This window comes from Triticum dicoccoides, chromosome 7A, assembly GCF_002162155.2.
Source record: "Triticum dicoccoides isolate Atlit2015 ecotype Zavitan chromosome 7A, WEW_v2.0, whole genome shotgun sequence".
NCBI classification, from domain to species: Eukaryota; Viridiplantae; Streptophyta; class Magnoliopsida; order Poales; family Poaceae; genus Triticum; species Triticum dicoccoides.
In genome coordinates, this window is record NC_041392.1 from 248275582 (window position 1) to 248291083 (window position 15502).

Here is a 15502-nt window from a genome sequence, read left to right on the forward strand (position 1 = left end):
AGTCATGGTTTCCTGGCTATGGACATTAGATGTCATTGATAACGGGATCACATCATTAGGATAATGATGTGATGGACAAGACCCAATCCTAAACGTAGCACAAGATCGTATAGTTCGTTTGCTAGAGTTTTTGCAATGTCAAAGTATCTCTTCCTTCGACCATGAGATCGTATAACTCCTGGATACCGTAGGAGTGCTTTGGGTGTATCAAACGTCACAACGTTACTGGGTGACTATAAAGGTGCACTACAGGTATCTCCGAAAGTATCTATTGTTTTATATGGATCGAGACTGGGATTTGTCACTCCGTATGACGGAGAGATATCACTGGGCCCACTCAAGTAATGCATCATCATAATGAGCTCAAAGTGACCAAGTGTTTGGTCACGGGATCATGCATTACGGTATGAGTAAAGTGACTTGCCGGTAACAAGATTGAACGAGGTATTGGGATACCAACGATCGAATCTCGGGCAAGTAACATATCGATTGACAAAGGGAATTGCATACGGGGTTGATTAAATCCTCGACATCGTGGTTCATCCGATGAGATCATCGTGGAGCATGTGGGAGCCAACATGGGTATCCAGATCCCGCTGTTGGTTATTTACCGGAGAGCGATCTCGGTCATGTCTACATGTCTCCCGAACCCGTAGGGTCTACACACTTAAGGTTCAGTTACGCTAGGGTTGTAGGGATATGTATATGCAGTAACCCGAATGTTGTTCGGAGTCCCGGATGAGATCCCGGACGTCACGAGGAGTTCCGGAATGGTCCGGAGGTAAAGATTTATATATGGAAAGTCCTGTTTCGGGCATCGGGACAAGTTTCGGGGTTATCGGTATTGTACCGGGACCACCGGAGGGGTCCCGGGGGCCCACCGGGTGGGGCCACCCATCCCCGGGGGCCACATGGGCTGTAGGGGGTGCGCCTTGGCCTGCTTGGGCCAAGGGCACCAGCCCCACATAGGCCCATGCGCCTAGGGTTCAAGGGGGCAAGAGTCCTAGGAGGGTAAGGCACCTCCTAGGTGCCTTGGGGGGGAGGGAAACCCCCCTTGGCCGCCGCACCCCCTAGGAGATTGGATCTCCTAGGGCCGGCCACCCCCCCTTGGCACCCCTATATATAGTGGGGGAGAGGAGGGACTTCATACCTTGAGTCCTTGGCCTTTGGTTGCCTCCTTCTCCCTCCTCAACACCTCCTCCATCTCCTTATTGCTTAGCGAAGCTCTGCCGGAGTACTGCAGCTCCATCAACACCACGCCGTCGTGCTGCTGCTGGTGCCATCTCCCTCAACCTCTCCTCCCTCCCTTGCTGGATCAATAAGGAGGAGACGTGGCTGTTCCGTACGTGTGTTGAACGCGGAGGTGCCGTCCGTTCGGTGCTAGGATCTCCGGTGATTCGAATCACGTCGTGTTCGACTACATCATCCCCGTTCTTTGAACGCTTCCGCTCGCGATCTACAAGGTACGTAGATGCATCCAATGACTCGTTGCTAGATGAACTCCTAGATGATCTTGGTGAAACGAGTAGAAATTTTTTTGTTTTCTGCAACATTACCCAACAGTGGCATCATGAGCTAGGTCTATGCGTAGTTCTTCTTGCACGAGTAGAACACAATTGGTTGTGGGCGTAGATTTGTCAACTTTCTTGCCGCTACTAGTCTTATCTTGCTTCAGCGGTATTGTGGGATGAAGCGGCCCGGACCAACCTTACACGTACGCTTACGTGAGACCGGTTCCACCGACTAACATGCACAAGTTGCATAAGGTGGCTGGCGGGTGTCTGTCTCTCCTACTTTAGTTGAAGCGGATTCGATGAAAAGGGTCCTTATGAAGGGTAAATAGAAGTTGACAAATCACGTTGTGGTTTCACGTAGGTAAGAAAACGTTCTTGCTAGAACCCTACTTCAGCCACGTAAAACTTGCAAACAACAATTAGAGGACGTCTAACTTGTTTTTGCAGCAAGTGCTTTGTGATATGATATGGCCAAAGTTGTGATGAATGATGAATGATCTATATGTCATGTATGAGATGTTCATGCTATTGTAATAGGAATCACGACTTGCATGTCGATGAGTATGACAACCGGCAGGAGCCATAGGAGTTGTCTTTATTTTTTTGTATGACCTGCGTGTCATTAAAAGAACGCCATGTAAACTACTTTACTTTATTACTAAACGCGTTAGTCATAGAAGTAGAAGTAGTCGTTGGCGTGACAACTTCATGAAGACACGATGATGGAGATCATGATGATGGAGATCATGGTGTCGTGCCGGTGACAAGATGATCATGGAGCCCCGAAGATGAAGATCAAAGGAGATATATGATATTGGCCATATCATGTCACTACTTTATATAATTGCATGCGATGTTAATTATGTTTTATGCATCTTGTTTACTTAGAACGACGGTAGTAAATAAGATGATCCCTTACAAAAAATTTCAAGAAGTGTTCTCCCCTAACTGTGCACCGTTGCTACAGTTCGTCGTTTCGAAGCACCACGTGATGATCGGGTGTGATAGATTCTTACGTTCACATACAACGGGTGTAAGACAGTTTTACACAGCGAAAACACTTAGGGTTAACTTGACGAGCCTAGCATGTACAGACATGGCCTCGGAACACGGAGACCGAAAGGTCGAACACGAGTCGTATGGAAGATACGATCTACATGAGAATGTTCACCGACGATGACTAGTCCGTCTCACGTGATGATCGGACACGGCCTAGTCGACTCGGATCGTGTAACACTTAGATGACCAAAGAGATGTCAAATCTGAGTGGGAGTTCATTATAATTTGATTAGATGAACTTAATTATCATGAACTTAGTCTAAATTTTTACAATATGTCTTGTAGATCAAATGGCCAACGTAGTCCTCAACTTCAACGCGTTCCTAGAGAAAACCAAGCTGAAAGACGATGGCAGCAACTATACGGACTGGGTCCGAAACCTGAGGATCATCCTCATAGCTGCCAAGAAAGATTATGTCCTACAAGCACCGCTAGGTGATGCACCTGTTCTCCCTGCGGAACAAGACGTTATGAACGCTTGGCAGGCACGTTCCGATGACTACTCCCTCGTTCAGTGCGGCATGCTTTACAGCCTAGAGCCGGGGCTCCAAAAGCGTTTTGAGAGACATGGAGCATATGAGATGTTCGAAGAGCTGAAAATGGTTTTCCAAGCTCATGCCTGGGTTGAGAGATATGAAGTCTCCGACAAATTCTTCAGCTGTAAGATGGAGGAAAACAGTTCTGTCAGTGAGCACATACTCACTATGTCTGGGTTGCATAACCGCTTGACTCAGCTGGGAGTTAATCTCCCGGATGATGCGGTCATTGACAGAATCCTCCAGTCGCTTCCACCAAGCTACAAGAGCTTTGTGATGAACTTCAATATGCAGGGGATGGAAAAGACCATTCCTGAAGTATTTGCTATGCTGAAATCAGCAGAGGTAGAAGTCAGAAAGGAACATCAAGTGTTGATGATCAATAAAACCACTAAGTTCAAGAAGGGCAAGGGTAAAAAGAACTTCAAGAAGGACGGCAAGGTAGTTGCCGCGCCCAGCAAGCAAGCTGCTGGGAAGAAGCCAAAGAATGGACCCAAGCCCGAGACTGAGTGTTTTTATTGCAAGGAAAGTGGTCACTGGAAGCGGAACTGCCCCAAATACTTAGCAGACAAGAAGGCCGGCAAAACCAAAGGTATATTTGATATACATGTAATTGATGTGTACCTTACCAGTAATCGTAGTAACTCCTGGGTATTTGATACCGGTGCCGTTGCTCATATTTGTAACACACAACATGAGCTGCGGAATAAACGGAGACTGGCGAAGGACGAGGTGACGATGCGCGTCGGGAATGGTTCCAAGGTCGATGTGATCGCCGTCGGCACGCTACCTCTACATTTACCTACGGGATTAGTTTTGAACCTCAATAATTGTTATTTTGTGCCAAGTTTGAGCATGAACATTGTATCAGGATCTCGTTTAATTCGAGATGGCTACTCATTTAAATCCGAGAATAATGGTTGTTCTATTTATATGAGAGATATGTTTTATGGTCATGCTCCGATGGTGAATGGTTTATTCTTTATGAATCTCGAGCGTAATGCTACACATATTCATAGTGTAAGTACCAAAAGATGTAAGATTGATAGTGATAGTCCCACATACTTGTGGCACTGCCGCCTCGGTCACATAGGTGTCAAACGCATGAAGAAGCTCCATGCTGATGGACTTTTAGAGTCTCTTGATTATGAATCATTTGACACGTGCGAACCATGCCTCATGGGTAAAATGACCAAGACTCCATTCTCAGGAACAATGGAGAGAGCAACCAACTTATTGGAAATCATACATACTGATGTGTGCGGTCCAATGAGTGTTGAGGCTCGCGGTGGCTATCGTTATGTTCTCACCCTCACTGATGACTTGAGTAGATATGGGTATGTCTACTTAATGAAACACAAGTCTGAGACCTTTGAAAAGTTCAAGGAATTTCAGAGTGAAGTTGAGAATCAACGTGACAGGAAAATCAAGTTTCTACGATCAGATCGTGGAGGAGAATACTTGAGTCACGAGTTTGGTACACACTTAAGAAAATGTGGAATAGTTTCACAACTCACGCCGCCTGGAACACCTCAGCGTAATGGTGTGTCTGAACGTCGTAATCGCACTCTATTAGATATGGTGCGATCTATGATGTCTCTTGCCGATTTACCACTATCTTTTTGGGGCTATGCTTTAGAGACTGCCGCATTCACTTTAAATAGGGCCCCGTCGAAATCCGTTGAGACGACACCGTATGAATTATGGTTTGGGAAGAAACCTAAGCTGTCATTTCTAAAAGTTTGGGGATGCGATGCTTATGTCAGGAAACTTCAACCTAAAAAGCTCGAACCCAAATCGGAAAAATGCGTCTTCATAGGATACCCTAAAGAAACTGTTGGGTATATCTTCTACCTCAGATCCGAAGGCAAGATCTTTGTTGCCAAGAATGGGTCCTTTCTGGAGAAAGAGTTTCTCTCGAAAGAAGTAAGTGGGAGGAAAGTAGAGCTTGATGAAGTATTACCTCTTGAACCGGAAAATGGCGCAACTCAAGAAAATGTTCCTGAGGTGCCTGCACCGACTAGAGAGGAAGTTAATGATAATGATCAAGATACTTCTGATCAAGCTCCTACTGAAATTCGAAGGTCCACGAGGACACGTTCCGCACCAGAGTGGTACGGCAACCCTGTCTTGGAAATCATGTTGTTAGACAACGGTGAACCTTCGAACTATGAAGAAGCGATGGCGGGTCCGGATTCCGACAAATGGCTAGAAGCCATGAAATCCGAGATAGGATCCATGCATGAAAACGAAGTATGGACTTTGACTGACTTGCCCGTAGAACGGCGAGCCATAGAAAATAAATGGATCTTTAAGAAGAAGACAGACGCGGATGGTAATGTGACCATCTATAAAGCTCGGCTTGTCGCTAAGGGTTATCGACAAGTTCAAGGGATTGACTATGATGAGACTTTCTCACCGGTAGCGAAGCTGAAGTCCGTCCGAATCATGTTAGCAATTGCCGCATTTTATGATTATGAAATTTGGCAAATGGACGTCAAAACGGCATTCCTTAATGGTTTCCTTAAGGAAGAATTGTATATGATGCAGCCGGAAGGTTTTGTCGATCCTAAAAATGCTGACAAGGTGTGCAAGCTCCAACGCTCGATTTATGGGCTGGTGCAAGCATCTTGGAGTTGGAACATTCGTTTTGATGAGATGATCAAAGCGTTTGGGTTTACACAGACTTATGGAGAAGCATGTGTTTACAAGAAAGTGAGTGGGAGCTCTATAGCATTTCTCATACTATATGTAGATGACATACTTTTGATGGGAAATGATATAGAACTTTTGGACATCATTAAGGCCTACTTGAATAAGAGTTTTTCAATGAAGGACCTTGGAGAAGCTGCTTATATATTAGGCATCAAGATCTATAGGGATAGATCAAGACGCCTCATAGGTCTTTCACAAAGCACATATCTTGATAAGATTTTGAAGAAGTTCAAAATGGATCAGTCCAAGAAAGGGTTCTTGCCTGTTTTGCAAGGTGTGAAATTGAGCTCAGCTCAATGTCCGACCACGGCAGCAGAGATAGAAGAGATGAGTGTCATCCCCTATGCCTCAGCCATAGGTTCTATTATGTATGCCATGCTGTGTACCAGACCTGATGTAAACCTTGCCGTAAGTTTGGTAGGAAGGTACCAAAGTAATCCCGGCAAGGAACACTGGACAGCGGTCAAGAATATCCTGAAGTACCTGAAAAGGACTAAGGAAATGTTTCTCGTTTATGGAGGTGACGAAGAGCTCGTCGTAAAAGGTTACGTCGACGCTAGCTTCGACACAGATCTGGATGACTCTAAGTCACAAACCAGATACGTGTATATTTTGAATGGTGGGGCAGTAAGCTGGTGCAGTTGCAAGCAAAGCGTCGTGGCGGGATCTACATGTGAAGCGGAGTACATGGCAGCCTCGGAGGCAGCACATGAAGCAATATGGGTGAAGGAGTTCATCACCGACCTAGGAGTCATACCCAATGCGTCGGGGCCGATCAAGCTCTTCTGTGACAACACTGGAGCTATTGCACTTGCCAAGGAGCCCAGGTTTCACAAGAAGACAAGGCACATCAAGCGTCGTTTCAACTCCATCCGTGAAAATGTTCAAGATGGAGACATAGAGATTTGTAAAGTACATACGGACCTGAATGTAGCAGATCCGTTGACTAAACCTCTCCCAAGAGCAAAACATGATCAACACCAGAATTCCATGGGTGTTCGATTCATCACAATGTAACTAGATTATTGACTCTAGTGCAAGTGGGAGACTGTTGGAAATATGCCCTAGAGGCAATAATAAAAGCATTATTATTATATTTCTTTGTTCATGATAATTGTCTTTATTCATGCTATAATTGTGTTATCCGGAAATCGTAATACATGTGTGAATAACAGACACCAACATGTCCCTAGTAAGCCTCTAGTTGACTAGCTCGTTGATCAATAGATAGTCATGGTTTCCTGGCTATGGACATTAGATGTCATTGATAACGAGATCACATCATTAGGATAATGATGTGATGGACAAGACCCAATCCTAAACGTAGCACAAGATCGTATAGTTCGTTTGCTAGAGTTTTTGCAATGTCAAAGTATCTCTTCCTTTGACCATGAGATCGTATAACTCCTGGATACCGTAGGAGTGCTTTGGGTGTATCAAACGTCACAACGTAACTGGGTGACTATAAAGGTGCACTACAGGTATCTCCGAAAGTATATATTGTTTTATATGGATCGAGACTGGGATTTGTCACTCCGTATGACGGAGAGATATCACTGGGCCCACTCAAGTAATGCATCATCATAATGAGCTCAAAGTGACCAAGTGTTTGGTCACGGGATCATGCATTACGGTACGAGTAAAGTGACTTGCCGGTAACAAGATTGAACGAGGTATTGGGATACCGACGATCGAATCTCGGGCAAGTAACATATCGATTGACAAAGGGAATTGCATACGGGGTTGATTAAATCCTCGACATCGTGGTTCATCCGATGAGATCATCGTGGAGCATGTGGGAGCCAACATGGGTATCCAGATCCCGCTGTTGGTTATTGACCGGAGAGCGATCTCGGTCATGTCTACATGTCTCCCGAACCCGTAGGGTCTACACACTTAAGGTTCAGTTACGCTAGGGTTGTAGGGATATGTATATGCAGTAACACGAATGTTGTTCGGAGTCCCGGATGAGATCCCGGACGTCACGAGGAGTTCCGGAATGGTCCGGAGGTAAAGATTTATATATGGAAAGTCCTGTTTCGGGCATCGGGACAAGTTTCGGGGTTATCGGTATTGTACCGGGACCACCGGAGGGGTCCCGGGGGCCCACCGGGTGGGGCCACCCATCCCCGGGGGCCACATGGGCTGTAGGGGGTGCGCCTTGGCCTGCTTGGGCCAAGGGCACCAGCCCCACATAGGCCCATGCGCCTAGGGTTCAAGGGGGCAAGAGTCCTAGGAGGGTAAGGCACCTCCTAGGTGCCTTGGGGGGGAGGGAAACCCCCCTTGGCCGCCGCACCCCCTAGGAGATTGGATCTCCTAGGGCCGGCCACCCCCCCTTGGCACCCCTATATATAGTGGGGGAGAGGAGGGACTTCATACCTTGAGTCCTTGGCCTTTGGTTGCCTCCTTCTCCCTCCTCAACACCTCCTCCATCTCCTTATTGCTTAGCGAAGCTCTGCCGGAGTACTGCAGCTCCATCAACACCACGCCGTCGTGCTGCTGCTGGTGCCATCTCCCTCAACCTCTCCTCCCTCCCTTGCTGGATCAAGAAGGAGGAGACGTGGCTGTTCCGTACGTGTGTTGAACGCGGAGGTGCCGTCCGTTCGGTGCTAGGATCTCCGGTGATTCGAATCACGTCGTGTTCGACTACATCATCCCCGTTCTTTGAACGCTTCCGCTCGCGATCTACAAGGTACGTAGATGCATCCAATGACTCGTTGCTAGATGAACTCCTAGATGATCTTGGTGAAACGAGTAGAAAATTTTTTGTTTTCTGCAACGTTACCCAACAATCCGGTCATACCCCCTGATTCTGAACACAATTCCGATATCATTGGGGGCTCGACCACCGAAATAACACCATCGGCCCATGTAATCATGGAACCTTGCAAGCCTACCTTAATAGGCGAGAGCTCCCTGAAGACCAGAATGAGGCTCGATGCATTGTTCGTCGTTCGAAAGCCTAAAAGGTTCATGAAGGAAAACTCTACAAGAAAAGTACTACCGGAGTCCTTCAAATATGTATCTCCGAAGAAGAGGGACGGCAACTCTTGGCTGAAATCCATGCTGGTCTTGGCGGCCATCATGCCGCAGCTCGGGCCCTCGTAAGTAAGGCCTTCCGTACCGGTTTTTTCTGGCCCATGGCTCGAGCAGACGCACAAGTCCTCGTCCAACATTGTGTAGGATGCCGGCTTTTCGCCAATCAAAGCCATATGCCGCCTACCGCCCTACAAACAATCCCCATTACTTGGCCTTTCACGGTCTAGGGGCTTGACATGATCGGACCCCTCAAAGGGGGAAGCCATAAGAAAAAATACCTCCTAGTCATGGTAGATAAATTCACTAAGTGGATAGAGGCCAAACCAGCTAAACGGTCGAAGTTGTACTAGTGATAGACTTCATATCCGGTGTCGTACACCATTATGGTGTCCCACACAGCATCATCACCGATAATGGCTCTAACTTCACAGTCGACAAAGTAAAAACCTGGTGCGCTAATCTGGGCATCAAGCTCAATTATGCCTCCGTCTATCACCCCCAAACAAACGGTCAAGCTGAACAGGCTAGCGGCCTGCTAATGAGAGGCATTAAACCCAGACTAGTGTGATCCTTAAAGGAGTCAGATAAACACTGGGCTGAGGAGCTTGACTCCGTACTCTGGGGACTGCGGACCACGCCCAATCGCACGACCGGATACACACCGTTCTTTATGGTGTACGACGCAGAGGCTGTCTTGCCCTGCGATATTATTCATGACTCACCTCGAGTACGCATGTACGAAGAGAGAGAGGCTGAGCTCTATCAGCAAGATGACTTAGACGGCCTGGAGGAGGAGCGCGATGTCACAAAAGCTCACTCAGCATTCTACCAACAACAAGCTCGAAGATACCAAAGCAGAGAAGTGCGGGCCAAGACTTACAATGTCGGTGAACTCGTTCTACGCCTACCAGAGAAGAAAAAGGACAAGCTCAAGCCCAAATAGGAGGGTCCCTTCATTATAGATGAAGTTCTCACTGGAGGAGCCTGTCGCCTTCGTAATGCATCGAACAATCGCTTAGAGCTAAATCTTTCCTTGGAATGCTGCCAGACTCCAAAGATTCTACGCCTAAGTCCGGACTCATAGTTCATTACCTTTTTCTCTTTTTTCTCTTTCTTCTTTTTGTTTTTATACGATTTTTAGCCCGTGTTCGGATAAACCACACACTTAAGGGTATACATCCTTAAATGTACATACCCCTCAATACCTGGGGGCTTCTTGTCACAGAAGCTTATTATTATTTTTCAAGCATCAAGCTCACCGCATATATGCGTCTTCTTCTCATATATGTCTTTTCTTCGCCATTATATGCACCTTTATGACTTAAGTTTTTGCCAAGCTGGGTTGCATGGCTCCTGTGCTTATGCCCTACGTTCCCGTTTGTTCGGCTAGGGCATAAAGGGAGCACCTCTGCGATTTTTACAGCCGGGTTATCCGGACGTGTACCTCGGACAGGTGAAGCCGAAAGATAGTGTTCTTAAGGGAATAATAGGTCGGCAAACAAAAGATAAACTGCACTCGTTGTGCTGCAAGCCCCCAAAATATAATGCTCTGTGATTTTTAACATCACAACTCAGGCGTGCACAACAACGCACGTTGGCCTAGGGAAAGGAACCCTTAACAGAACTATTCTCTCTAGAATATGTTTCTTACGATCAAATGTAATATAACATAACTCCCCGAATACAACTTGTCTGTTCAAGCAACTATGATTGGACTGCCTGGTTTCCGAACATACTTTGGTGTTTACCGCCAATACAGTACTCGGAAACACTCCAAACTTTGGATTTAGGAGGTTAAAGCGGAAGGTCTGCCATGACAATCGTTTTATAATTTGGCTGGAGATATTTATCGATAAAAGTACATTACTACTTGGACTCAAAAACTTCCTCCTCCTCTAGACCATCTAATAAGTTGTCTAGCTTACAATCCTGCTAAGAAAACTTGGCGGCTATCTTTACTTGGTCATATACTAAGCTAACATGAATTTCCTGTCTGTCTGGTCCCGAGGCCCAACCCAGGACATATGATTCGGATCAAGTCCGGTGTACCGTGTTTTCACCATGGCCCAGGCCTCTCGTGCACCTTCTTGGCATGCTGATATCTTCCATAGTCCAAAGCGGCGACGAGCTTCTTTGAATAAATTCATGAGCTCCTCCATACTTCCTGGAGGAGAATCGGCTGTCCATGGAGCTTTAGCAATGTTCCTCATTGCCTTCTGGGCTCGTTCATGCACTTTGGACAGCTCTTGTAGCACATCGCCTTGAAATCCGGACACCTCTTCTTCAGGCCGCCCAGTCAGCACACCTACTAATACATCTCTGTCGTATCTATAATTTTTGATTGTTTCATGCCAATACTATACCACTTCCACATACTTTTTGCAACTTTTTATATGATTTATTGGACTAACCTATTGATCCAGTGCCCAGTGCCAGTTCCTGTTTTCTGCATGTTTTTGTATCGCAGAGTATCCATATCAAACAAAGTCCAAACGCGATGAAAATTTACGGAGAATTATCTTGGAATATATGCGATTTTTGGGAGTTGGAATCACCCCCAAATGGAGGCCCACACAGGGCACAATATACCAGGGCATGCCAGAGGCCCCTGGCGCGTGGTGGTGGGTTGTGCCCACCTCGTACGTCGGTTGGACCTCTACTTCGGGTGCAAGGAAGCTTATATTCGGAAAAAAATGTGTTAACATCTCAACGCAATCTGAGTTACGGAACTCCGGGAATAGAAGAAATGGTTTTCGGCCAGATCTGAGAATGGGGAAACAGAAGAGGACAGAGAGACATATCCAATCTCGGAGGGGCTCTCGCCCCTCCCATGCCATGGGAGCCAAGGACCAGAGGGGAAATCCTTCTCCCACCTAGGGAGGAGGCCAAGGAATAAGAAGAAGGAGGGGGGTTCTCTCGCCCTCGCTTCCGGTGGCGCCGGAGTGACACCGGGGCTAGGATCATGACGGTGATCTACATCAACAATCTTGCTACCGTCAACACCAACTTTATCCCCCTCTATGCAGTGGTGTAACACCTCCCCCCTCCCCCCGTTGTAATCTCTACTTAAACATGGTGCTCAACTCCATATATTATTTCCCAATGATCTATGGTTATCCTATGATGTTTTTGTAGATCTGTTTTGTCCTGTGGGTTAATCGTGATCTTGGTTGGTATGATTGTATATTTTATTTATGGTGTTGTCCTACAGTGCCCTTCGTCTCGCGCAAACGTGAGGGCCCTTGCTGTAGGGTGTTGCAATATGTTCATGGTTTGCTTATTGTCAGTGTTGCGAGAGTATTGTCAGTGTTGCGAGAGTGACATGAACTTAAACGCGGATAGGTGGGCTATGGCGTATGGGAGTAAAGAGGACTTGATACTTAATGTTATGGTTGTGTTTCATGACCTTAATGATCTTTAGTAGTTGCCGATGCTTGCTAGAGTTCCAATCATAAGTGCATATGATCCAAGTAGAGAAAGTATGTTAGCTCATGCCTCTCCCTCATATAAAATTAAGAATGATTACCGGTACTTGTTATCGATTGCCTAGGGACAAATGACTTTCTTATTGACAAAAGCTTTCCACTTTTCTTAGGTTGCAATTTATTCGTAGTTTTATTCCCGCAAAGTACTCGTAGATTTATTCCTACAAAATAGTTTCATACTTGTTTTCGGTAAAGCAAACGTCAAGCGTGCGTAGGGTTGTATCGGTGGTCAATAGAACTTAAGGGAATATTTGTTCTACCTTTATCTCCTTGTTGGGTTCAACACTCTTATTTACCAAAAAAGGCTACAAACGATCCCCTATACTTGTGGGTTATCAAGACCTTTTTCTGGCGCCGATGCCCGAGAGTTATGGCGTGGGGTGAATATTCTCGTGTGTGCTTGTTTGCTTTATCACTAAGTAGTTTTTATTTCTTGTTATAAGTTATTCTCTATCTTTACTTATGGATATGGAACATGAGACACCAAAAAAATTAGTGGTACTTACTACTCATGGAGATGGGGAACCTCCTAAAACCCTCAATGCTCGTTATGTGAAAAATATTATGCACTACTTTGATAATCCTGAGAAAACCCCATTCAACTTGATAATGGGAGTAATGTTGGATCAACGTGAATACTTTAAGGATTATCGCTTGACTCATAAAGGGAAATTGTTATGGGATCAAATTCATATGTTGCATTGGTATGCTTGGGATTTATGCCAGAGATATCATTATACTTGTTTCTCTAGGATGAATGCTCCACATCTTCCCTTTTCATGTGAATTTAATGATAATGAAACCTTGGCTTCTTATGCTAATGGTATATATGATTACTATGATGTGGAACGAATAGAAGAATTTGTTGCTTTTAAGGGTGCATGTGAAATTGAATATTTGTTTAAAAAGTTTGAAGATTTTGATGATTCAGTTTATAGACCTCAAAATCTTGCTATCCTTAAATATTGTTGTGATAATTATAAATACAATTCCGATATTGATGCATTTATTGAGAAACTCTCTGTTGTGCAAGAAGAGACTAATATTTTGCAGGAGTCTAGGGAAGAAGGAATTGATGGAACTGTGAGCTCATTGGATGAAAAAGATGATGAGGAGAGCGAAGAACAAGCGAAGGAAGACCAGATTGATCACCCGTGCCCACCTTCTAATGAGAGTAACCCTCCAACTCATACATTGTTTAATGCTCCTTTGTTCTTATCAAAGGATGAATGCTATGATAATTGCTATGATCCCGTCGATTCATTTGAAATATACTTTTTTTATGATGCTTGCTATGCTTGTGGCCATGATGCCAATTTAAATGATGCTTATGGAGATGAACTTGCTATAGTTCCTTATGTTAAGAATGAAATTGTTGTTATTGCACCCACACATGATAGTCCTATTATTTTTTTGAATTCTTCCAACTACACTATATCGGAGAAGTTTGCTCTTGTTAAAGATTATATTGATGGGTTGCCTTTTACCGTTGCACATGATGATTTTTATGAATATAATATGCATGTGCTTGCTGCTCCTACTTGCAATTACTATGAGAGAGGAACTACATCTCCACCTCTTTATGTTTCCAACACGATAAAAGTGCAAGAAACTTCTTATGCTATGTATTGGCCTTTACTTGATGTGCGTGAATTGTTCTTGTATGACATGCCGATGCATATGAAGAGAGTTAGACTTCGTCATTGCTTGATATATGTTGTTTTGTGCTCACTACTAAATGCCAAATCATTGCTAATTAAAATTGGCTTTGATATACCTTGGGATCCGGGTGGATCCATTACTTGAGTACTTTATGCCTAGCTTAATGGCTTTAAAGAAAGCGCTGCCAGGGAGACAACCCGGAAGTTTTAGAGAGTCATTTATTTATTTTGAGTGCTTTTATAAAGCTTTAAAACAAAAAAATATAGAGGGGACCTTAAAACTTCACAAAAAGAAAAGTGAAAGTGAGATAGACGAGCATTGTGAAAGTGGGGGACGTCCTTGAACTTTGTTCATGCTCACTGAACTTTGTGAATCTTAATTACATAAACTATTCAGCAAAAATAATTATCCCCTTGTACAGTTCCATTGTATTATAAAAATAATGTGCCAAGATTTGCCTTTAGGATGTTTACATTGCTTGTTGGTTTGTGCGGTGCAAAACAGAAACTTCCGCTGTAGTGCGCGATTTTACATTTTTTACCGGAACGTCAAACGGTTCTGAAACTTTTTGCGCTGTCTTGCTATATATTTTTTATTTTTCCTAATTGTTTCAGAATTTTTGGAGTACCAGAAGTATGGTTAATGTTTAGATTACTACAGACTGTCCTGTTTAAGACAGATTCTGTTTTTGATGCATTTGCTTGTTTTGATGAAATTATAAATTTTTATCGGTGGTATAAGCCATGGAAAAAGTTATATTACAGTAGATACAATGAAAAAACAAAATATGAATTGGTTTGCAACATTACTTAGAGTAGTAATTTTCTTTATTATACTAATGGATCTTACCGAGTTTTTTGTTGAGTTTTGTGTGGATGAAGTGATCAAAGATCGAGGAGGTCTTGATATGAGGAGAAGGAGGAGAGGCAAGAGCTCAAGCTTGGGGATGCCCAAGGCACCCCAAGTAAATATTCAAGGAGACTCAAGTGTCTAAGCTTGGGGATCCCTCGGAAGGCATCCCGTCTTTCTTCAACAAGTATCGGTATGTTTTCGGTTTTGTTTCGTTCATGTGATATGTGCAAATCTTGGAGCATATTTTGTGTTTATTTTTCTCTTTTGTTTTAGGCACCATGCTGGTATGAGATAGTCCATGGTTGATTTATATAATTCGCATTGCACTTCACTTACATCTTTTGAGTGTGGCTTTATAGAATGCTTCATATGCTTCACTTATATCATTTGAAGTTTGGATTGCCTGTTTCTCTTCACATAGAAAGTCGTTGTTTGAAGACTGCTCATTTGATTCACTTATATTTATTAGAGCATGGTCTTTTGTAGAAATAATTAAACTCTCATGCTTCACTTATATCTATTTAGAGAGTCAACGGGAATTGGTCAATTGCATGGTTAGTCATAAAATCCTACATAAAACTTATGGATCACTGAATATGATATGCTTGATTCCTTGCAATAGTTTTGCGATATAGAGATG